Here is a 24,797-nt window from a genome sequence, read left to right as displayed (position 1 = left end):
TGGTTCCAAAAACATTAAGCTATAAATATTGCTACTTGAATAGTTGCAGTCATCTGCCAGGGAGAGCTGCAAGTGCGTTGTGAGCATTGTTTTGGGTTGCTGTTCGGTTAGATATTTATCCTAGCTGCAGTCACCTGCAGAGAACAGCACGCCTAAAGCCTCCTTGTGCAGCAGTGGCCAGAAAGCTGCTGGCACCGTTCGATCAGCGTAGGAGGCCAGAGTACAGGGCCTCGACTAAACCAGTTCTTAGAATTTAGGGTGGTGAGAAGTCTTCAAGCTGATTTGGCTCTCGGCAGAAAGAGCCTGTTGAGAAGAGGACAAAAAGGACCCTCACCTTGGGCGAGGGTTCAGCTTGCAGCTCGGAAGCGGTGCCAGATCGAGCTTCCTGGCTGCTCGCGCTGGGTTTGAACAAAACGGAGTCAGTTTAAGACCTTCTCCCCCCAAGTCCTTTCAGCAGATCGCTCTTTGGCTGGATCAGTTCCCTGCTGCTTTTCATCGCGCAGCTGCACAAATACTTCTGTTGGCACGGCAGCGGGAGCAGAGCCGGGGCAGGAATGAGCAGCTGGGGACACGGGCGCCTTGGGTCGGGTTAGGGATCCACCAGCCCGGCCTGCAACATCGCTCGGCGTAAGGAGAAGAGAAGTATCATGATGGGGCTTGTCTGAAGGCTTGAATCCCAGCTCTAGCAGGCTGCATGGATTTATCTTTTTTTAAAATATTGATATCTATCAGCTGGATCCCATTTTAGCTGGAGGCGGCTGGACATCTGAGAACGCCATACCGCGTCAGTGACTTTATTGTGCCTGGATATAGGGGTAGAGATGCCCTCCGTAAGCATTGCTGCAGCCTTCGAACTATTCGTGGCATGCAGAGGGTATTTCTAATTCAGTCTTGATCATCTGCTGCAAAATGTCCACAACTGCTCCTAGTTCCTTTGCTTCCACAAAGGGACCTCTGGCTTTCCTTTGGGTGCTTTCCTTCTCGTTGTCTAGGCGAAACTTGAATTGTTGACTTGTGTGGATTGCTTTGCTTGTCAGAGCGCTGCTGAGAGGAGCAGACAGCAGACATCTCATTTTTTTCTTCCTTTAAAATTTCTTCTAAGCCATTTCTATTAGGGTGAAGTCCTTGTGGCTGAGTTCAGCTAAACAAGCTATTCGTTTTTCTTTCAAATCATGCATTCAGGGAAGATTTCGAGATGTCACTGATAACTTTAGCAGTCACAACTGTCATTAATTTCTTCCAGCACTGCTGGTGTCCAAATACAAAATGGTGCTGTCATTTTGTTTTTTAACTCTGGTAGGGCACTAGGGTTTTCAGGCTTTTTCTGTCAGTGTACTCACGCTTTTTGCAGTAACTGAGGAGTGGAGACACATCAAGGGATGAAGATGAAGCTGGAACAGCTTGGTTTGTCAGTGGGCTGATATGGAGAAAGCATGAGAGGACAACACTGAGATATGGAAAGTAACATTAGGGAACTGATAGCCTGCTATATCCTGGCTGAGTGGAAGCAATACATGGCATGTAATTGGCAGGAATGTGGCTATTCAGTTATCCAATGAAGATATCTGCAAAACAACAGCAGTATGTTTCAAACCAACAAAAAAACATCTCCTTGTGATCTTTGGAAGATGAATGGCTCGCTGAATTGCCTGCTGATGGCTGAGTTGTTGCATCTCTTCAGCTGGTGCTTAGGAACTCCTTGAGAGCCCCTGGCTGAAGCACTTTTACTTGCCTTGCTGGCAAAGTGCATTAACTTTCTGGAAATAGGTTTCAGAAAGAATGTTCCATGTAAATTTTAAGTGGACTCTTGAATGGTATCCCTGAAGTGATGTGATACATATTTTAAGAGACTGACTCACTTTTGAAATCCTGCCAGCATTCTGCAAAAAGGAAGATCTGAGTATTATCAGTTAGAAAATATGTCTACAGGGACAGTTAATAGCAGAGGATTTTTTTTTTCCTACTAGATGTCTCAAATAAATAGGGTGTTGTCTGAAGATGAAGCCCCATCTACCAATGTGTTTAGCATTGCTGAAGAAGCTGAGCAGATTTTTCTAGGGTGTGGTGGTTTTTGTTTAAGACAAAAAGTCTTTTTTTTTTTAATGACTTCTGAAAGGAATTTGTTACTGAAGAAGTAAGGAAAACGTATTTGAGGAATCCCATCTGTAAATGCAGTCTAAGCAGACTGAAGAATTACAGATGAAACCTAATATGAAAGCTCTTCCAGCGGTAACAAAAAGCTGCCAGGGAAGGTAAGTGACAGGATCCAACTGCACACCAAATGCACATGAGAAGATTGGAGTCCTGAGTGTTGCTGGAAAGCTACTTGAATCAGTGCACAAAACAAAGAGGGAAGCTATCTCAAGCCAAATGAAGAACAATTATTTTGTTGTTTGTTACTGAAGTAGAAAGCATAATTAATGTTATTACCAGTACTGTAGTTTTACATGTGCATTATCTGAGAGTGCTATTCACTATTTCACTATTCACTATTTTACCTGAGCTCTGAGCTGAAGCAGTCTCCTAATGTCCATGAGGACTCCAGGGAAGAAGTTGGCAGCTTTGACTTCATTCATCTCAAGTGTGAGGTTCATGGACAGTTCTTTCAACTAGGAAGCCTTGTTTTCAGGTCAGGGTGGAGAAGGGGAAGATATCGGAGCTGTATGTAGTGACCCAGAACTGTGCCCTCGTTGTTGTTGATGAAAAGGAGAATCGTGACAGCCTTATTCCCTCTGAATCAGATATTTTCATGTCTTCACCATTTCATTTTGTGCTAAATACAGCTTAAAGATCAGTCATAATGAGTAAGCTTAGCCTGTGGATCAAACAAAATTAGATAATAGCTGTTCAAAATGATCCGACTGGTAACAGAGAAGATCAAACCTTAGGTTTGATCCTGTAATTGTGAAGGGAGCTGAGATCCTCATAAAAGCATGACTCAACTTCAGTGCATCAAATGATCTAGGAGGGCTGTGAGGACTAGACAAAAGCCACAAAAACAAATGCTGTGGATGGCTTAAACAGGAAATAATAGAAGCTTGTGTCTCCAGATGGGCACTTTGACAATGATAAAGAAGGTTTCCAAAGGAAACAAGATCTCAACCTAACTGTTTGGGTACTACTTTGGTCACTTAGGTGCCAATATATAGCATAATAGGCTGAGCCTTGTTTTACTTGAAGCATTTCAAGCTAGTTTGAGCAGATTAAAGACAAATCTAGCTAGCTAGCTTAATTGTGCAAGTCCTTGACTGGCCAGATCTTAAGAGGAGAAATAAACTATTTGTAGGATAATCCAAGTCTAAAAAGAAATCTGAAGTTGAAATTAAATGAACTATACAACAGTGGCTACTGCCACCTGGAGAATGGGCATGCTTTGGATATAATGTTAAGGTGTAAGCTCGTGCTATAGAAGACGGGAACAATTCAGAACATGCTGCAGTGTGAAAGACATTTAAAAATAGTAGGAGGCAAGGACTCCTCTAGCTGGGCTTCATTTTGTGCATAGTGGGTTTCCATTTGCTCTGTTTGTCAAGGCAAATGGAGAAAATGTGAACCCTTTTCCTCTGTACAGCAAATGTGTGAACTTATAATGCCGTTTATAAATTAATGTGGTTTATCAATTGAGGAATGTAAGAACACGTAAGAAGGAAGAACTTTGGGAATGACAAAAACAGGCAAGAGGTACAAAGCTCTAAGTTTGTAAAGCTGCTTTCCACCTGTCGGTAGACAGTAAATTCCATCTCAATTAATTTTAATGTACAGCCAGGCTGTAAAATATTGCCCTGTGTAGCTCATAGCCAAAAGCTTTTTCATCTTTGAATATATCAGAGAATTTTACATGAGATCCATCGGCTTAAACAGTATTGTTGGCGTCTTAGTTCAACAGCGGGTTTACACAGATTGTCCTGATGAAGTGCAGAAATACCTAGAAAGGTGCCTGCTGTCTGTAGGTGGATAAAAATGTACGTTATACTAATGTACCATTTTTACAAGTCTTTACTGATCTGTATGAATGACAGTTCTTCAAGTTCGTGTTACCACATGATTCTTTCAGTGGGATTCCAGCAGACCTTTATCCGGCTACAACACAATGGTGAGCCAAGGAAAAAACTTGATTTATTAGCAAGAGGAAACGTAGGGAAAAATGTGTATGGGTGAATTTCAGAGTCAGTCGTTTGATTTCTCTTTGCATCATTTTTCTCGCACAAATTCCTCAGAGTTGAGGTTAACTCAGATATGTTTCTGTGAGAATTTGGCATGTTTAAACACTTTTGTGGACTGCAGAGCAGAGCAGGGCAATCTCTTCCCTTGACAGTCTAGCATGTCTGAAGACTTTCTGCCTGCAGGTTTGCTTACAGTGCATGCATCTGTTCACAGACTGATGAAACTGATGTAATGTGGGCCAGTAGCTGGGGTGGCCATGCAGGCTAAACTAACCTCTAGGCTGTTGATGTACTCGATAATGTCGAAATTCTATTAATTTGTTGCAGATTATATTGTATGCTAAATTTGTGGGCATGAAATGAATTTATACAGTTGTCAATGCGTTGTCACCCGTCTTCTGGTTGGCTTTAAAAGTCCTTTTTCAGAGAAGAATCTGTACTCTCGCCATCATTTCCTCTAACTATTACAAAGGATCTCTATTTTTAGAAGTTCAGTATTTGCCACGAAAACATGGGAAAATATTGGAGATTCTAGCTGAATTCCTCTGCTGAAAAAAAAAAAAAAAGCAATCAGCAGATCTTTACACTGAACATGGTATTTTGAGCAGTAGCTAATATTTGGCAGGGTAGGACAGCAAAGGCATTTTAGCTTGGAAGTTTTAAGTTTAAGTAAACATTTGGTTCAGTGTAACAAAACAGGTATCTTTGCAGAGAATTTCTGTATGCTTTAGAAGCTTGCCTTGAAAAACTGGGGAAGAACTATATAAAGCTTTTAAAGTGTACACAGAATCGTTAGGCATTAGTAATAACATGCCAATCTGACATGCAGTGCGGAATATTAATTGCTATATATGTTGTGGTTGGCATTTCACACTTCAAAAATTAGTTTCTCAAAGTTCATTTGAAGTGTTCTTAATTCTGTGTGTTTCAAGACACGTAAATAATTGCAATTTTTCCCTCTAGACATAAATTGATTTTCTCTGAGTAGGAGTTTGACACACAAACTTAGGTTTCACTTCATCTCAGCCATAAAGTAACTTTTTTCAAGAGGGTGTTGGGGGCGGGGGGAATTAGGGCTACTTGTAAGTTGTTTTTGGACTGCACTTATACTCTCTCTATGAGCAGATGCTTTGAAGACGTTCCTGTTAGTTAATGAGCTCTTTGTTTAGAGTGGATAAACAACACCACCCCCCACCATCAGTGACAAAAATACTGCTGATTTTTTTTCATCTCAAACATCTCCAGAAACAATCTTACTGCAATTTGATCTGAAATTTCTTAACTTATAAATAAATAATAGTTCAAACATTTAACAGAAGATTTTAAGGCAAGGGAAGTCACTGACAAATTCAGTTGCCCTACTACAAAAGCATTGCCATGCTGGCTTTTTTTCTTGATTCTGCAGCATTACTGTAGAGCATGGCCCAGCAGCTCATTTCCATAGTTAAATATATATAAACCCAGTGGGACCAAGACAAAATACGTATCAGCCCCATAAAAATATTTTGTTGATGGTTCAATAATACCTGTATATGTATGGAATTGTATCATACTCAAATGCTATTGACTGAATCTTAAACATCAAGGCTGCTTGAAATACTAAATGCAAGAAACAAGGTCAGCATTTACAGCATCCTTACGATTGACAAACAGTTTTTAGAAGAGCTGTGAATCCGGTCTGATATTGAAGTTTGAAGAATTTTTAGCTGGACAAGATTATTTCCTGTTAGAGAGTGGTGTTTCAGTGGCAAGTCAAATGGACGTGTGGTGTGAATTTTTGTTTGTTTGTTTGTTTTTAGTAAACTGAGCAAATACACGTATTTGGGATCAATTTGGTGGACTGAACTCAATGTGGACCGTCGTGGTTTAGTAGAAATGAAGTGAGGTTAGTATGGAAGTGGATGAGAAGGTAAGGTAGATGGTGGTGAAATTTCTGCTGAAGTGTAGAGGGTTCCACGTATCTGGGAGGTGTGGAGGTACCAAACCTGAAAAGACATTCGGGTAGTTCTACATACGTTCAAACATAATGTATGTTGCTCTCAGGATTGTTGTGCAGGGCTGAGCTGGTAGTTCGTCCATTCTTGAGGAACACAACTAACCTAGGCGCTGAGTTTTCCCCATCAGATGGGAACCCTAGATTGTGATGTGCTGGTTTGTTGGTTTGTCATGCTTACGTGTCTGTAGACTTGAAGTGGATCACTGAGTCTAATCATCCAGCAGAGTTCAGACAGCAGCAGTTTGATGTGGCTGTCTGTGTGCAGAGATTAAACTGGTAGTCATGATTAAACTGGCAGCCCCTGCAACAGAACCATTGCAACAAGGTGAGCTCCCGACGGTTGCCTTGGGCCAGTCTGCTACGCTTAGTGAAATTACTGCTGGAAGTGCCGGGCTGAGAATGTGCTAAATTGTTATGTACCTTTCTGCAGTACACGTCAGGTGGCGATCCTGATTTTTTGTTTTGAAGACTTGCAGAGAAAACGTAGTAGCTGTGTTGTTTTTTTAAGAAAAAAAAATGTGTAGCTGGAGAAGGTATGGACACTTGCACAAGGTAACTACTCAGAGTTGGTCCACTCTAGTGCTCAGAGTAATTTAAATACATCACTGTGGAAATATTTAAAAATGGATCTAAAATGTTTTGTCTTAATTGGAGAGATTTAGATGTCTGTTGTTTAAATGGTACAATTAGGATTAATACAGAAAGGTAAACAAGCATACAGTGACAATCTGAAATAAGTGCAGAATGTTGTAATACACTGAAGTTTTTGTTGCAAGAAAAATATGCGGAGAAGATGTTTAGAGCATTGCATTCCGTATCATTTCATGTTCAGTGTGTGTATCATAGCTATAGAAATAATCTTACAGAAAACAGAATTATTAGGATGGGTGTCATTATATTCATTGGTCTGAAGTGAGGGACCATTTCTTCATTTTTTCAGTTACCTTTTCATTCTGTTTTCATCCAGAAATGAGAATGTAAAGCTGTTCACAGAATCACAGTGAAGTTAGTTAAAAGCTAAGGTTTCGTTTCAGTCCATTAAGAGTTAATTAGTTACCTTTCACATGTTTTACTAATTGTTCATTTCTCTACGCTGGTCAGGCCCCAGCGTATATTGGTACATGGGATTATTCCTCCCTGGGTGCAGGACTTTGCATTTCTCTTTGAGCTTTGTAAGGTTCCCATCAGTCTGTCTCTCCAGCTTGTCCAGGTCCCTCTGGATGGCAGCAGGACCCTCTGTATCAGCCCCTTCTCCTAGTTCTGTGTCATCTGCAGACATGCTGAGGGTATGCTCTGCCTTGTCATCCACGTAATTACTGAAGAAGTTAAACAGGATTAGACCCCAGTATAGACCCCGTGAGGTATGCCATTAAATTATGGCCTCCAGCTATACTTACTAGCTGTTTCCAAATTAGTTACCCCAAGAGAGTTACTTTTCCTTCATTAACAACCACTTTATCAGTAAATCTTTATATTATAGTTAGAAATCATATGTACAACTGAAGATGTACAAAAATCAGAACAGAAATTCTGAGTCTGCTGCTGTTTCTGAACACATCAAAAATAACTAGGGTATTCTCTTGACTTAAAAGGTTAGCAAAACAGACAACAAGGTATTCATATGCTATTTGAAGTTAAAGAAATAAATAATAGTTTGTCTTTTCTATACAGCTGATTGTATAGGGGCAGATGAACCTGAGGTAGCTTTTGATCTGCTTAGCTTGATAATGGTAATTTTTGAGAAAACACTTTTTGTGAGTGATTTCCTGTATGGAGGGGTTTCCCACCTGAAGCCTGTTGCCATGTTGTCTCTGTAACGATCAGACTTGCTGAATACAAATTAGTCGAGGTATTTGCTCATCAACAATGAGAGGATTTTCCTGGTACTGAATTGCAGTACTCGGAAGGCTGTAGTCTCTCCCCTCTGCAATTTGGCAAGAAGAATATAAAGCTACTGGAATGAAGTGCAAGCAAATTTATCATAATCACATTAGGTTAAAGTGCTTTGTTAAAGAGGAGAATCAGTGAAATTATACTTTGCGATACTTGTGCTGATTAGTGGCAATGTGATCAGGAATGGCAGCATCAGAGTTGATCCAGCTTGGGCTACTGCTGCTCTTTTACTTACAGGAGTAGGAGAATTAACTGGTCAAAACCAAAGAAATTGCTCAGTTTTGTACCTGACTTCATCTGTCTGTATTTAAAGAAGTAGCTTTCACCTGTTTGTCAAAATCCCTCATAGAAGATGTTAAGCTTTTGCTTTTCTTCCAGTCTGGGAAGACAGCACGTTCCTCCAGTTGTGACTTCTTGTGGGCTGCTGTTTACAAGCGTAGCATTTTGACGTAGCTATCCCTTACATTTATTGTGCTCTTCAACCTCTCAAGCAGAGTGCCTTATTTGTATAAAAATCCACTACAGCTCCCCAAACAGGCTATGACTGTATCAATGGGATTTTTGGCTTGCTAAACTTAAATATGCAGAAAACAACATCTCACACCAGGATTTGCCAGTTCTCTTGGTCAGAATGTTTGAAATAGCAGAGAGCTGCTGTTCTCTCTGTTAACCTTTGGCAGAAGACTACTAATGGGAGATGGATGCAAATGGCTAAACGGTTGGGCTTGCTTTGACAGAAGTGAATAATCTTACGGTGATTTAGGATGCTTTATTACAACCTTATGGTTGATTGACCTGTCGTATATGTTTTAAACTTGATGGCTGTGTGGTTAGCTCAAGATTTAATTGTTAAAAATGTTGTTATGATTTTAATGGTCAATAAAAGCTATCTTTGGATCTTCTCTGTATATTTACAGTGACAGTGCTTCCTCTCACTTTTTCTTCAGTGATCAAATTACAGGCCTATGATATTGTTGGCATCTTTTCCTTTTTAAAAACTTGCTGTAGTAATCTGGATTTGTAATAGGAAGGTTAATAGCATGATTTCTGAGATGTTTACTTAGAGGAAAATAACTGAGAACTTTGGATGCTAGTATGTAGTCCTAACAGTTGCTTTGTTAATATGTTAATTTAATTTTATTTATATAAAAGAGCCCAAAACTTGATTGTACATGGTCTGCCCAGAGTTTACTCCAGCTGAAGTAAGATGGAGTTATTCCATCACACCAAAAATACAGCGGTATCAGCTATCTCACCACTTCTGTAATTGTTCTCCATTTTAAGGACAAACTGTATTCTAGGTGTTCTTCGGTGAGCAAGTATGAATATGAGATGGCTTTAGGAAATGTATAAAATATATGTTCTTGGCACTCCGCAGGAACTGTAGAAAGTTGATCTGCAGAGTGGGATTTTAGGAACAGGTTGTGTAAACTAAGTGGCAACGAGGAATGTCTCAGTGCACAATGAGATAGTCGTGTTGCACCTTCCTTGCCAGCTCCAACGACAAATTAGATTTTAGGAGCAATCAGTTCAAGGGGAAAGCTCTTGAGACAATGAATTAGGTGAAGTCCAAGAAAATTCATGATATCAGAGTATCTGCAGGAAAAATGCCAAGGAGTAATGCAAAGGAAAAGCAAAAGTTCAGCCAGAGTTGAAACAAGAGATGGACATTGAGGGCAATAAGAGTTGCTCCTTCTACACTAGCAGCAGAAGAATAAACAAGAAAAAGGTGTGCCTGTTGCTGAATGGGGCAGGGAATTTAGTGACCACAGATGTAGGTGAGGCAGGGTTACTCAATGACTTCTTTCCCATCAAGAAGAGCTAAAGATCTTTTTTTTTTTTTTTTTTTTTTTTTTTTTTTTTTTTTTTTAGCTAGAGACAGGATTTGGAGAGAAGTGGAAGAGGTTCTAGTCAAGGAGCTGTTGAAGTCATGACCCATGTCAGCCAAGTCCATGTACATATTAGGGTGCCAAGATACATGCTTGACACCAGAACACGTGCTCTGTCATCTTTGCAAGGCCACGGATATGGGACGAGTTTCTCAATGACTGGCAAAAGGCAAATCTTAAAGAACAAGAGTTGTCATCCAGGGAACTACAGGCTGGTCAGCTTCACTTTGATACACAAGAAAATCATGGGCCAAGTCCAGCTGTGGGTTTGTGAAGATGGTGTTGCTGCTTGGGCATAGCTGGCATCAATTTACTGGGGATAAATCATGTCTGACCAACCTGATCACCCTCTGTGATGAACTGTGAGTGGATCTGTGGATAAGGGGAAGAGCAGTGGATGTCCTCTATTTTGAATTTTAGTAAGCCTTTTGATGTGGTCTCCCCACAGCAACAGCTTTGTATTTGAGTTGGGACACTGATCTAGACAGGTAGGCTGCGTGTGGAGTGAAAGCTGTCAGGATCATCAGGTTCAGAGGACAGTCATTAGTGATCCATTCTGTACCTGTTACAAGTGGAGCTCTTTTATCCCAAGCCCTATGCTGCCTAATATCTTCATCAGTGCTCTAGAAGAGGACGCAGCCCACCCTCATTACGTTTGTGGGTGTCCCCAGACTTGGGGGAGTGGGTATAGTGGGTTGAGGGCAGGCTGCTGGTGAGAGGGATCTCCACAGGGCAGACCTCAGGAAATCCAGCAAGGACAAATACAAGGTTTCACGTGTGGGATGGACCAACCCCTGTGTGTTAATACAGGGTGGGGACTGAGTGGTTGCAACTGAGGACAGGAAGGCCTCAGGGAACCTGGTAGTAGCTTTCTGATAGCTGGAAGGAGGGAATTGAGAAGATGAAGACAGCCTCTTTGTGCGTGAGAGGAGAAGCAAGAGTCTACAGTTATAAACTGAAACTTGGGAGATTTTCCCTGTGAGGATAATTAAGCACTAGAAAGGTTGCCCAGAGAGGCTGTGGAATTTGGCTCTTGCAGGTTTAAAGACCAAACTGGATTAAATTCTGAGCAGTCTGGTCTGACCTCAGCTGATCCTGCTTTGAGCAGGAGGTTGTATTAAGGTTCCTTCCAATCTGAGTTGTTCTGTATTTGGAGCTGGTATTCAAGTTAAACAGAGCCTTCAGGAGCTGCTTTGTCTCTCAGGGTCCTAAGACCAGGCACCTTTGTTAGTACTTCAGATTACTCATTTTGAGTTAGAGGATTTATTTCATGTAAAGGGTGTAGAGAGAATCTGAATATCCGCTAGTATCTTTTGACCTTAAAGTGTAGTAGGTTATAGTTGGCTCTTTACAGTGGTGTCCAGTGCCAGGAAAGGAAGCAAGGGGCACAAACTGAAATACAGGAGGCTCTGCCTGAACATCAGGAAACATTCCTTATTGTGTGGGTGACAGAGCCCGGCACAGGTTGCCCAGAGAAGTTGTGGAGTCTCCCTTCTTGGAGATCTTCAGAAGCCTCCTGGGCAAGTGGCTCTTGGTGGCCCTGCTTGTGCAGGAGAGATGGATCAGAAGAGCTCCAGAGGTCCCTTCCAACCACTACCATTTTGTGAAATACAAGTCTAAAGATAGCAGTAAGGACAACATTACTATTAGCTGATGTTGAAGTGAGTCATAAATTCCTGCAATTTGGTGAGTGAAGTAACATTATCACTCAGGAAACTGAGGCAGAGCAGGGAAGTTGCTTCCCCATTGGCATTATAGACATCGCTGCAGGACCAGCCCTGGTGAAGGGAAGCAATCTCAAGAAAGAAAAGGAACATAAATTAGAAAAGAAGCAGCTGGAGAGGAAATTATGGACTGCTTATTATGCCAGAATCCTGGTATAGCAGTGAACAACTGTAGGTGAAAACACAAATCTAAACAAGTATTTATCTTATGTCGAAACCAAATGTCTTAAGGACACTCAGTTTAATTGCTTACAAGCCCTTGTTATCCTGTACACCTTCCTGTGCATGTTCAAGCTACAAGAATCTGGAATGTAAACATAAGTTTTAAGGGCAGAGCTAAAGCTGCTGGGTTACGAGAGTTAAAAGTTCAAGAGTTAATGGCTGTGACAGGGGGGTGCTGAACATCCAGAGTGGTTCTGATCAGCTTCAGGTGGCTTCATGCATGTAGGCCTCTGAAGAAAGCTACGTTAACAGCCTGTATGGTAAATGTGAGAAATTTTCCTCAGATGAAGCAAGAGATGTGTGGTACCATGAATTACAACTGATTTTCAGACGTGGCAACAATGAATTACTGTAATTTTTTGAGCATGGATATACGGGGCCTGCAGTGGCAAGTGAGCGAGTCCCTCGTGAGGCCATGCTTAGCTGGGAGCTAGGCCGTGTGTTTGGGCTGTCCTCGTTTGATTTTTTGGGGTAGTTGTTGCTGTGGTACTCCTGCCCGCATGATGCTAGGGAGGCCAGTGTTTAGCAACACATGGATACTTAATCGAGATACTTACTCGTCTGTCACAGCTGCATTCGTGTTCTGCAGTAACCCCTGGCATCCTAGTCTAAGCTGAATTGCTTACATAGTTGGCGTAGACCTACTGAAGTAATTGTCGATGTATGGAGTAGTGTTTCATGGTAAAATACTCTTTTCAAGTGCTTGAGTCATGTTATAAGCACGTTGTCTGGAAATGGCTAAAAGAGCATCCTTGTGGTTTCCTTTGTACTCTTGTTTCCTGAAGAAGAAGGGGGGGTTGGGGCTAGTCATTTTTGCGTAGCAGACTGATGTGGAGTCACGGTGGCCCTCAGCTAGGACAGACTGTGTCCTGGGTCTGTCAGGAAGGCTGTCAGTGCTGCAGGTTGATGCTCTTGCTTTGGCACAGATCAAATGTTCTCCTGCAGCTAATAATCGTCAGCACGCTTTCTGATACGCCTGATGTCAGGGAGGCATTCTGGTTTTGTGCTGAGCACAGACAAAACAGTAAAAGAGGAACCTGTCTTTCTTTATTCCTAAATAAATAAATATAATCTTCTATTAGCTCTTTTAACAAAATCATCTGGTTTTGTTTGGAAGTCCTGGAAACAAAAGGCAAGATTCATGAAGTATTGGCAAACACATGCACAAATCTGGAAGTTGTATGTATTCCTGGGTGCTCCTAGCTGTGCTGTGCAAGTTGTTAAACAAACCTGTGGAAGACTCGCTGACAGGGAGGCTGGAGTTTTTGCCTGCCCAAATGCTTCTGCCACACAGAGCACCCGCGACTAACACTGCAGATTAAAACGAGAGGACTGACTTAATAGAGGTCCTCTTCTTTAAGTACTAAAATGGCCGTGTCTAATTCAAAGCAAATAAGCACATTCATTTATCTTTGGATGAAAGTGGGTAATTTAGGTGTTGTGGAGCCAAGTTTGAGTTCAGCTTTTCATGAAGCATTAAGACCGCAGCCTGTTAATAATGCTGAAGTTGTAGTCTGGTTAGATGTGGTGTTTCACCTGAATTGTCGTGGAGTAGAGATGCTGAGTACTTTGTCTGGAAGTGCTCCAGCTTTGGCATGGATTTCTTGTGCCCTGTATTATTGTGACACACTGTAGGTCAGTCTTGAAAAATGGCAATTAATCTTCCATCTTTGCATTTGTTTTTAGTATCTTGTTTTTGATAACTCAATCCCAAAGGAGCCCCCCACCCCACTTTTTTTCTTCTCATACTCAGAGCTGGCGTTAAGAAGTTGAAATCCATCACTCATAATTACTATCCAGCTATGTTGGCTTTTTGATTAGATTGTCAAGTAGTGATATAATGCAGCATTTGATATTTTCAAGGTGAAATCAAGTAGATTATTTTGTTCTTCTCTTCTGTAATTTGTCTTAAGGTTTATCAGCTGGTGCTGTAGGCAGGAGTTGTTACTCACCCTACAAATGCTTAGTGCTTCTTCTTAATTTAATTGCTGATGTAGTTTATTATCTAAATCTTAGGTATGTGTTATGCTGAAAATAACTTTATCAGACAGTTAATAATTGTTCAGGTTATTTGTCTATATCTGTAGAGTATTAAATAGAAAATATTGTGGGGATGTTAGGTTGTTTTCTTTTGGGAAGGATTTTCTAGTGTTTAAGTGATTAAGAAAAACTTTGTTGGTTCGATTTTAATTTTCTGAGGCCATGTATGTGGATATTCATTTAGATCGTGGCAATATCTTCTTCAGTAGGATAAGCATTTCAGAAACTGGGATGTGGACGTTCAGGGATAATCGAAGAATTCTGTTTCATGTTAATATGAGCTGAGATGAAACAATTAAGGAAGTAATTCCATATTTTGTTGTATCTCCCAGATTTTTGTGGCACATCCTTGCTATCCTTGCTATTCTTGTGGATACTGAAGCTTTTTATGTAACAAATGCTGTTATTGTACTATGGGGATTATATATTAGAAGTCATTAAAAAAAAGAAAGGATGAAATCCACAGATGATTCAAATGAGAAATTATATATATATATACACACTGCTCATTAAATAGTCCTAGAAGCTGGCAGCTCTAAACATATCAGAAAAAAACTGAGAATGGCTAACAACCGTCCACCTAGTTGTAGAAGTTGAACACAATTGAAAGCGTAGTTTTTTATTAGATGACTGGCCAGAGAGAAAGCTAACTGTTGAGCTTAAATTGTATTGCACCAAGGGTATTTCAGGTTTTGGCATTTGTGTTGTACTATTTCAAAGATGGTTTAAGTGCTGACACTTAGTTGTTAGCCTTGTTACTTGGTTTTATTGAAATGTCATTACCTAAAGTACAAACATTATAAATTTCAGATTATCAAACTGAAACTTTCAGTAAGGAATTATGTCTTATTTATAACTATTTGCTTTTCATAGATCAGAGATACATTTGTTTAAAACAGTTTAATAGCTTTTGTTTGTGGTAGAGTGGTCCGTTTTATTGTTGAGTTTTGCAGATAGAAGGTTTCTGGTGCATGACTCTAGACTTGGATGTAGTCAGGGAGACTGTGTTTTTAAACTGTCGTGCTATCTGGGAACAGTTGCATCTGGGTATTACATAGGATTAAATAGCAATCATTGTCAAAGCCTATTTGGTAGTAAATCCAGGCAGAGCAACTGTTAAACAAACTGACAGTCAAGCAAAACTGTACAAGCAGAAGATATGCATCGGCAAAAATGACTTAGATTTAGGACATGCATTGTACTTCTTTTTTTCTTTTCTTTCGTCTGACTGCTCAAACAAGACTGGTTGAAAAATGTTTTGACTTGAAAATAGACCTTTTTGGAGAAGATGAGCCTAGCAGTTATGGAAACTACATCAGATTCACTTGGGACTTGAACTCTGAGTTTTTGAAATATATATATATATATATTTTTATTTCTTTTTGATAAAAGGATAAGGATTTAATTCGCTGCTGTTCCTAAACACCGTTTAGTTCATCCATTCTGTTGGCCACGGGCACTTTAAACCTTTGGGGTACGAACAATGTGTTCTTGTAAGTGGGATACAAACCAAAAACCAGGTGTACTGATACTTCTGAATGGTAAGTTGACTATTCCTTGAACTTTGTCTTGTAATAGCACGTTACTGTATAATATCCAAAATGAATGTGTAGCTATAATATGGTAGAATCCTCTCTACTTGTGCTTTAGTTACTGACCTTGTAAGATGGAGAAACTGAAAACATAGTTATGGTGGGTGAAGCTTGACAGTGCTTCTTGACAACGTGTCAAAGCAATTCTGTATTCTTTTACTCTCCAAATAGATGTGGGTAACACTTCATGTTTTAGCATGATGTAAGTGATAATGGCAGCTATGGTATTAGGCGTCAATCAAAATAGCGTGCTCGTAATATTAGTCATCTGCTGAAGGGAGCATAAATGCGGATACTGAGCTCATTATAAAAAAGGAATGCCTATGGTGTATTCAGGACAATAGCACTTCCTAGTAAATGAAGATGATTCTGGAGATAAGGATGTACACAGATAGGATAATGGCCTTCTGTGTCAAAATAGCACTGTTCACCTGACAAGTATTCATTAAAGAACAGTCTTTGAGCCAGTAACAACACAGCGTTTCCTTGCTCTAAAACTGCTGTTCTGGAAGGAAAAAATTCAGGGGATGGCATTGTAGCTGACTACTGTAATGGAGTAATTCTGGCTTTTGTAATTCAACCTTAATCTCTAGTGGCATTCCTACAAGTGCTGCCGTCTGCTTTAGGTTAATTTTATTGTAATGCAGGGTTTCCATGATGCTGCTCTTCAAAATTTTCTTTCTCTTTTTGGAAACACGAAGGACCTCTGAAGAGCCTTCCCAATTCAAGATGCTAGTTGACGTGTGATATGTTTTGCTTGAATTTGCCATAGTATTTTAAAATTCAAACTCACAGCTGAGCTGCTGATGCTTGAAATTAAGCATACAGGTGTGGTTGGTTCATTTAGCTTCAGATTGTGTTTGTTTGGTAGGCTGGAATTCTGGAACCAGATCAGCTCCACAGGCAGGTGCCAGAGCCATCTCTTAATCTTCAGTAATATCCTTCCATCCTATAATACTTGATAAGTGTGCAGAGATACCAGCCATGTATTTGAATGTGTAGATCATATTTTCTTTTTTTTTTTTTTTGATTGTAAGCTTAAGCATAATGGGCAATTAAGCTTAAGAAATCAGCAGTATACGTTTATTTTATTATGTGATATATTGGTTTCTGTTAATTATATTTCTGTCAATCACTTTGTTACAAGAAATTTAAATGTTACAGCAATTTAAATGCTTTTAAGGGGAGGGATTAAATACAGTCTTTACTTTCAAGACTGTTCCACAACTGAAGTCTTTGAATTTGTTTCTACGTAATTTACAATTTGGTTAATTTAACTTGGTTTTTGTAGGAGAAAGTGCAACAGCTACACTTGAAGGTTAAAAATAAATAAATAAAAATACTGACATTTCCTTAAACAATTTGTCGAGGTGTTTGTTGAAACACTAAATTGCATTTCTTTCGTTTAAACAGGCATCTGATTTAAGATACCATCTTCAGTCACAGATTACTTTGTCAATCCTAGAAACTTGTAAACACGCTACTGATTTTTTTTTGTTCTAAATTCAGTTGTTTCTTATTAATTCATTACGTGTCTGAGAGATTTTCATGGCTGTCACTGTAAAGTTTTTTTGTTTTGCTTTTGCAAAATAGCTCTCCAAATAGCTTATTCTGTTTTACATTTCATACCCTTTTGCTCTCTGATGGAGCAGTGTGCTAGTAAGAGAGATGCTCGTTAACGTCGCTGTATCTTCATTTTGGAGATACAAATACCCACGTGGATTCAGTGCCTTGATGTTGACCAATAACAGCCAGTAAGTCTTCTCTTAAGGAAGGCAAAGATGAGTATTTCAAATTGTGTGCTTTTTTTTTTTTTTTTTTTTTTTTTTTTTTTTTTTAAACAATAGCCAAAATATGCAAAATTAATTACAGATATTTGTGACTTGAACAGATAAGTCTGTTTACTCTTGACTTGAACAGGTTATTTTCATATACCTTGTATTTAGCTCAGCTGCCTGTCCTGATTTAAATATGGATTTGGAAGTCTGCTTACGTGCCTGCCTGGTGTCTTTGCTGTGTTGGTGAAGACTGTCTCTTCCTGATAGAACATGATCACTCGAATAGCCTTCGTTTCTGAGGCCTCAAAAAAATCTATTTATATTGAAAATTCTCCATCTCTCTCTCCTTCCCCCGCTCTAGAAGTGAAAACTTCCTCAAGTGTGTTTTCTCCTGGTTGATAATGTTTATGTTTCAGTAGGAAGATCTCTATTTATTGAACTTCATTTTTTATTTTTAACCAGCTCATCAAAGGACAGCTGTACTTGATAATCAGAGTTAAATGTGTGGTAGCCTCTCTTCTGACTACCAACACGATAGTGGTTAATCAAACTAAGAATCCTCAGCTTATTTTAAGCTACCAGTGCCACCAGAAGGGACTATTGGCCAAATCACATCCTTGATAGTGTGGTTGCATGGCACTTGTTCTTGGGCAGAACCCTTTCCTCCACTTTCACTGTGTCACAGCTTGCATGCACGCACATATAATCCCCACGAGCATTTAATGAGCTCTCGGTACCTGTTTAAACAGAGTCTGTACTGGAAAATCAAAATATTGTAGCTTTGTATTGGACCTTGGAGCTTAGTACTTTGATAAAGGCTTAATGCTTGAAGTGAAGTGTGTCCTTTTGGAAAACTACAAGTAACTTTCCATTAGATCTTGGTGGTTAGTTCACCAGCTGCCACAAGTTACATCCTGCCCAGCCTAATTGTATCATTTTGCATTTATATGTTTGGTAGAAGGAGTTCAACTACATGATATAATGAAGCCTTAAAGTCCTTTGAAATCAGCTGGTAGGTGCTGAAAGATTAAAAAGTAACAACACTAGGCTGAGATGCTGAGATGGTAAAATAAAGCAGACTGGAAAGTTTTGCTTTCTGTTCAGAGGCTCGAACAATTCTTGTTCTACCTTTTAGCTGAGTGATTCAGTTTTAGATACTGCAAAACAAATGGTCAGTGCATGTGAAGAGCTATTGCTCATAATCATCAGTTATTTCAATGCTCACAAACTTGATTTTCACATTTAATCGGAAGCCTTTATGAGAAATCAGATTTTGTAAATGCTGATATCTGTAATGTGCAATATTTTACTTTTAATTGGAAAGATTAAAAAAAGAATCTGATTAGGTTAGGGAGCTCATTCATCGAAGGTCATTGAGCCAAAAGCTTGAAGAATGACAGTTCAACAAATCTGGATATAAAAAGAGCCATCTGAAAGGTGATTTTAATGGCAATCAATTACCCAAAGAAGTCAAAATCAGGCCTTGTGTAAGGACAGGATTACCTCACATCTGCCAACAACAGGCTGCTTTGGTGGGCAGTTAATGCTTCTAATATTGGCCTTGTCTGGAAAACATTTTGGACTCATTTGAGGTATCTTGTTGTACATCCAAATAAACTTGAAATAGCTTTGTTGATTTTGATTCTTAAATTACTGTTCTGTATAATATGATAATAAAAACAAAACTATTGAGACAAGTTGAAAATTGCATTATGATACTTAACTTGAATCTTATCATCATGCATATAGTTATTTTAAGGTTAAGTTACAGAATAAGTCCTGTTATTTCAAAATTTTGCTCTTGTCTCAACTACTTCATGTTTTTTTCCCCTGATGTTGAGATGGCAGTACGCTTCTTAGTTTGCTTTGAAATCAAGGCAGTTTTGCTGCTGCTAACAGTATCAGCATTCTGGGATAAATGCATTGTGAGATAAATGTGTACTGCTTCTTGCTTGCTTGGTGGCAGTGTCTTTGAACAGTTAAAAGCCATGGAGTTCACCTGGGTTTCGTGCTCTCAGTTACCATGTTCAGAACTAGGCTGACATTAGAAGTGATTTGAGCTGCCTGGGATGCTCTTCATGCAGCTGAGTTGAATGGTCTAAGTGTTGTCTCTCTTCCTCATGAGGACAGAAGCATCCTGAGTCAAAGCATCTGCTGGAGGACGGGTCTTCAGACATCTCAAGCTGATGTCCGTGTACTTCAAGTTCTCTTAAGTAACTTCTGCAGAAGACTAGTCCTCCTGATGCCCTTTGTGAAGAGTAAATGGACAGCAGATAAAATGCTCCATCTATTTCTATCACTCTTGAGGTAGTGCCGACAAACTGACCTGTCGTTAGCCAGGAGCAAGGCTGGGGGATGCGGTAGTAGTGGAGGTAAAAGCATAACAGGAAAACTGTGTGCATAAAGGACTTAGTGGGAATGCTCTTGTAAATCAAACGTACTAGGAGATGCTGGCCGTATACATTTGTGCTTGGTTAGGGAAGCATAAAGGAAGGCAGTTGTGATGTATCAGCTATTGAAGCTTTTGAGGAAGTCTTTTACAGAGAAGTTGCAGTCCAAGTCTTGCAATCTTTTAATTGGATGCTCAGTAACAATGTTGGACTCGACACACTTTTCCATGTGCTGAGTCCAGAATACGCCCATCATCTGTTCAAACGTTTTGAAAAAGCCAAAGGACTTGGGCTGGGAAAGGTTATGGCTAGGTAAACCTCTGTGACTTGATTTCTCAGGTTTTCTGTCTTTATTATTGTTTTTTAATAATAGTAGATATTCCATTCAAATTGCCAGACTCTCATGTCTCTGAGTTTTGGAGCTCAAAAGCAACGAAGAATGCTGCTGCGTGACTTGACTACAACAAAAGTGGCTCTGTACCAAAAGCACTTCAGTAGAGAGTGCCTCTCATTTAATAATGTGTAAAAATAAAAATATTTGCCAAACTAAATAATGTATCAATGATTGCTCCTCTGTACTACTGCCATAAACTTGCATGTTAACCTTATGAGATGGTCTGAGAAGGAAAAATCTATGTATTTTTTAAAGTAAAGGTGAAAACAGCTTAAGAAATCTAATTTCACGTTGTGTTACTGTTACTGCAAGGGTTAGTATTTCTAACCACACTTGCTAGGTGATTTAGCACTGCTAATTGGTTTTAGACTGAAATTTTCAGAGACAATTTGTGTGTCTTTAATTGTGGGAGAAACCAAAGACGTGAAGACAGAAACATTGTTGAAATCTTACCTAGTGCTTTTAAAATACATTGTAGACTTCTGAAGTAATGCATTCCTATGCATGCCAAAGTACATTGCTGCTTTTTAATGCAATTAAAATGTTGGTTAAAGAGCTTTTCCAGGAAGCCATGTGTGTTCAGAGTTTTGTGTAAAGTGAATCAGGTTTTGTAGAGTGACAAACCCATTTTAATCCAGTTTAAATTAGGCAAATTTGTGTGCACTTAATTAAGGTATCATAATTTACAGTGCCTGTGTCACTGACATCATGGGGCATCTGTCTTATGAGGAGAGACTGAGAGCTGTTAAGCCTAGGGATGAAGAGATGGAGAGGGGATGTTAGCACCCTCCACAGCTACCTCAGGGGACAGTGTAATGGGGATGGGGCCAAACTCTGCTCGGTGGTGGCCAGTGATGATGGGGCAAGGGGTAATAAATTGAACCCCAGGAGGTTTCATCGCCACATGAGGTGTGGGTGACGGAGCACTGGAGCAGGCTGCCCAGAGAAGCTGTGGAGTCTCCTTCTCTGGAGATATCCAAAACCTGCCTGTGTAACATGCTCTAGGTGACCCTGCTTGAGCAGAGGGGTTGGACCAGTGCACAAAATGGGCACGAGGCTCATTTATTTGTCCAAAAAAACAGCTTCACGCTGCCCGTGCCATGACGGAGCTGCGGCAGCGGCGGGCGGGAGGCGCCGCCTCCTTCCCCCCCCCGCTCCCGCCCGTGGCTGCGGACGTGCGGCGCGGGCAGCTGCGCGCGGCCGGCCGTTGGCGGCTGGGAGGGGCCGCGGGGCGGCCCTGTGGTGATCGGGGGGGGGGGGGGGGGGGGAAGCGCACACGTTTTCAGCAAATAAAGGGAAAAAAACGGATAAAGGCGCCGGATGCCTGGCTCACAGGAAGCGCAAAAGCGCTGCGTGAGGCTGTAAGGCGCTGCCTTTCGTCGATGTGTGTTTTGAACAGAGGAGGGTTAAAAATAGAAAGAGAACCCCACGCATTTAGGGAAATCTGAAAATGCCCCCAGCTGAGAGCGGTGTCAGCAGCTCATCGCAGGCTCGTAATTCCCATTTTCCTCCTTCAAGGCAGCTTCTAAAGCAATTCACTTCTGTGAGGCCCCAGCTGGCCGTGTGGCAGCACTGCACAGCAGCTCTGCACTGGTGTGGTGCAGCTCGGTGCAGCCTGTGCTGATAGCACGTAGGATGCAAAACAACACAGCAGTGAAACGTTTCTGGGAGCTGCTGGGATTAAATTCTGGGTTTGGAGGTGTCGCGTTTTCTGATGAGCACGATTTTGAGCCTGATCAGAGGTGGAGAGGTGGGAAGGATGCTCATATCGTGTTACTGGGATTGCTTTAAATTAAGGACAGGTTTCGTAGTGATATGAACAGCTGTAAGGACAGATTTCTTAGTGATAAGAACAGCTATTAGCTACAACGAATACTTTATTTGAGAGGTAGTAGGAACTAATCTTAATACTTTTATTAAGAGGCTGTGGGAACTACACTGAAGTCACGCTCCTCTGGTTTTATGCCTCTAAGCTGTGCCCTTGCAGTTAACTGTAGGCTTTACAATCCTGTCCGAGAAGCATGAATGAGTAAATGATGAATGCTAAGGTTAATAATATTGCTTAATGATCTGTACATCATTTAAAAAAATAAAATACTGATAGAATACTTCATTTTTTTCCCAAAACAGAAGATGTATGTTTTTAAAGATTCAGTGGCAGCCATTCTTAAAAGTTAGAATCCGTGAGATGAATTCCCATTTTTATACCTGCTGTAACTGGTCAGCTGGAAGAAAACACAGTTGTATTCTTTGCCATAATTTCTCCGAGTTTTTTTTTTTTTTATTTTATTTATTTTTTCAACATGAAATATGGTGTGAGATTGCTTAGCAGAAATGAATACAGGCAACGTCTATATCGGGAAGTGATAACAGTGCAGTTGGTGAACTGACAGCTCCAATCGCTTTATGAATCCTGTACTTGGACACAGAAGTATGAATTTATAGTTAAGCATACCACAAAATTGAATTCAGCACTTAAAATTCCATGTTAGAATCAAGAGAAACTGCCAGTAGTCCCACACGTGTATTAACACTAGTTACCTTTTGTTTCCTCTTGATGGGACAGTATTCTCAATTAGCATTACATGTATTTTTGCCCCTTTCTGCTTTATGAAAGTTCAGTTTCTTTTCTCACCTGTACCTCAGTAGTCTGATTGCATTTGTAAACCTGTGAAACAGTGGTGCTTAGCTCAGCAACCATTTTTACGGATCTTATTGAAGATCTGGAAAGAGTTGAATGTTTCTGCTGACTTAATCTGTGCTGGTTGGTATGTATCAACTTCAGCGTGAGGATGTGAAAGGTTTCATGGTGTCTGCTTGTCAATCTATTCAGATTTTGCTTGGAAGTATTTTTTTCTTTATATAGGCTAAAACAATCTTTAGAAACTGACTAATTTTAAAACCTTTCCATAGCAAACTAAGAGAAACAGGGACCTGCCTTGCGCTCTCTTTCTTTCTGGACACTTGGAAAACAAGGGAGGGAACTTATAAATAAACTTCAACCTGTGGTTTTGTCGTATACAGTTGTTAACTGATAGGCAAAGCTGAATAAACCTATTCGTTTTCAGGAGTTAATATCAGTGTCATCATCTTTTATGGGAAAAAGAAAAAAAAAAGACAAATCTGAATGAATCAGTCTGATAATGAACGATTTCATTTTATTATATTTACAGCTTCTTTACTTTTCTTTTTTTTAATTAACTTGAAGGCAATTTCTCTTGAAATGTGACTATGATGGCTTTATAGTTGCGGGGAGGAATAGCTCAGGTATGAAAATCCTGTGGTTAATATCATTCGTGCTGTGACACAGAGGAAATGCTGAAGGCAGCAGCAGCATCTTGGTGCCTTCTTGCTTAAAAGTGGGCTGGCAGCAGCTTTGAGCCTTTCTACGCCAAGAAGAAACTTTATTAGCACAGAGGGGCCGGTGAAAGCGAGAAGCCGCACGGAACAGCTCAGTGAGGGGAGCAGCCTTTGTCTGCCCGGCAGCGGGTGACGTCACCGCCCGGCGGAGGGTGACGTCACCGCCCGGCCGGAGGGTGACGTCACCTGCCGCAGCAGGCGGCGGAGGGGCGGCAAATGGCGCCGCCTCCCAGCCAGCCCCTCCTCGGGGGTGGTGGCTTGGCGTTTGCTCCCTGCTTCGGCACAGGCGGAGTTAAGATGGGTTCAGGGCTTAGGGGTGGGAGCACCCCGGTGTCGGGGGGAATGCGGAGCTAAGGCAGGCAGCGAGGCGCAGCGCTGCTTGCTGCGTGCTTCTTAGGTGAGGAGAAAGCGTTTTCTACCTCTAAATGCACTGTCAAGCAAAGGAGTTGCCACGGTTCTTGTGAAAGCCGGGCATGCTAAATCGACATTAAGCTTACGGTGGTGTAGCTCGGAGCGTGTTACAAAAAGCATTTAACTCTGGAAGTGTGCCTGTATGCTGTAGCAGTCAACTGAAGCACAAATATAAATTTCAGGTTGGAGAAAGGTATTTGCTGTCTTTTTAGATTGAGTTATTTAAGCCCAGGGTTTTCGTGGACTCTTGATGACAGCTTTAGTTCCTACCAGATGAAAACAGAGGATGTGTACAACTGGAGGCAGGTTCCCTAAAATATTACTAACCCACAGCCAGTACTCTGGACAATGGCAAGAGGTCCCGTTTGAGCCACCTTAAGCTCCTAGGAGCCAAAGTGCAAACATGGAGCCACATGAGTGCAAAATCCTGCCTCACGCTTACAGCTCAGAAGTGCTCTGAGCAGCTGGGGGTTGCCTGAGGATCTGTCCCGCTCCCAGCCCTGCCTCTCTGAGAGCTTGTAGCCCATTTGGTGTTCACAAGGAAAAACAAAAACAACAAAAAACCTAGACAGTGAGTGGAAGAGTTGTTTAGTTTTGCTCCGTTTGCAGTGGGTGGCGAGGCAATATTCCAGCTGAACACTTGCAGTGATCTGGAGGGACTCTGCCATGGCCTACATTCGTGGCATTTCTGACAGACATGTCTAATGCATTTTTAAAACATCCCCAGCGGTTGCCAGTCCACAGGCAGTCAATCTCCTGTGCTGCTTCACTCTTCTTTCGTTTACAAAACTTCATGTCCCACACCATAAATGTCTTGCTGCAGTTCTGGACAGCTTACTTTTGCCACCAGTGGACTTGCATGTGTTTTGTGCGCTGCTACCGTGTCTCCCCTCAATTCATCACAGTAAATGTTTTGGTTTGGTCCTTCCTCATAGCTCATGACCT

The 24,797-nt window shown here is 40.8% G+C and overlaps 1 protein-coding gene across 2 annotated transcripts in view; it reads left to right on the top strand.

Annotated features, from left to right (window-relative positions):
* Positions 1 to 24,797, top strand: part of TRIO (trio Rho guanine nucleotide exchange factor) — a 243,511-nt gene that overhangs the window by 39,249 nt on the left and 179,465 nt on the right. The window lies entirely within an intron of this gene.

The sequence above is a fragment of the Aythya ferina genome, assembly GCF_964211825.1.
Source record: "Aythya ferina genome assembly, chromosome: 2".
Taxonomy (NCBI): Eukaryota; Metazoa; Chordata; class Aves; order Anseriformes; family Anatidae; genus Aythya; species Aythya ferina.
The sequence above is the reverse complement of the archived record's forward strand: the minus strand, read 5'-3'. Positions and strand labels throughout refer to the sequence as shown.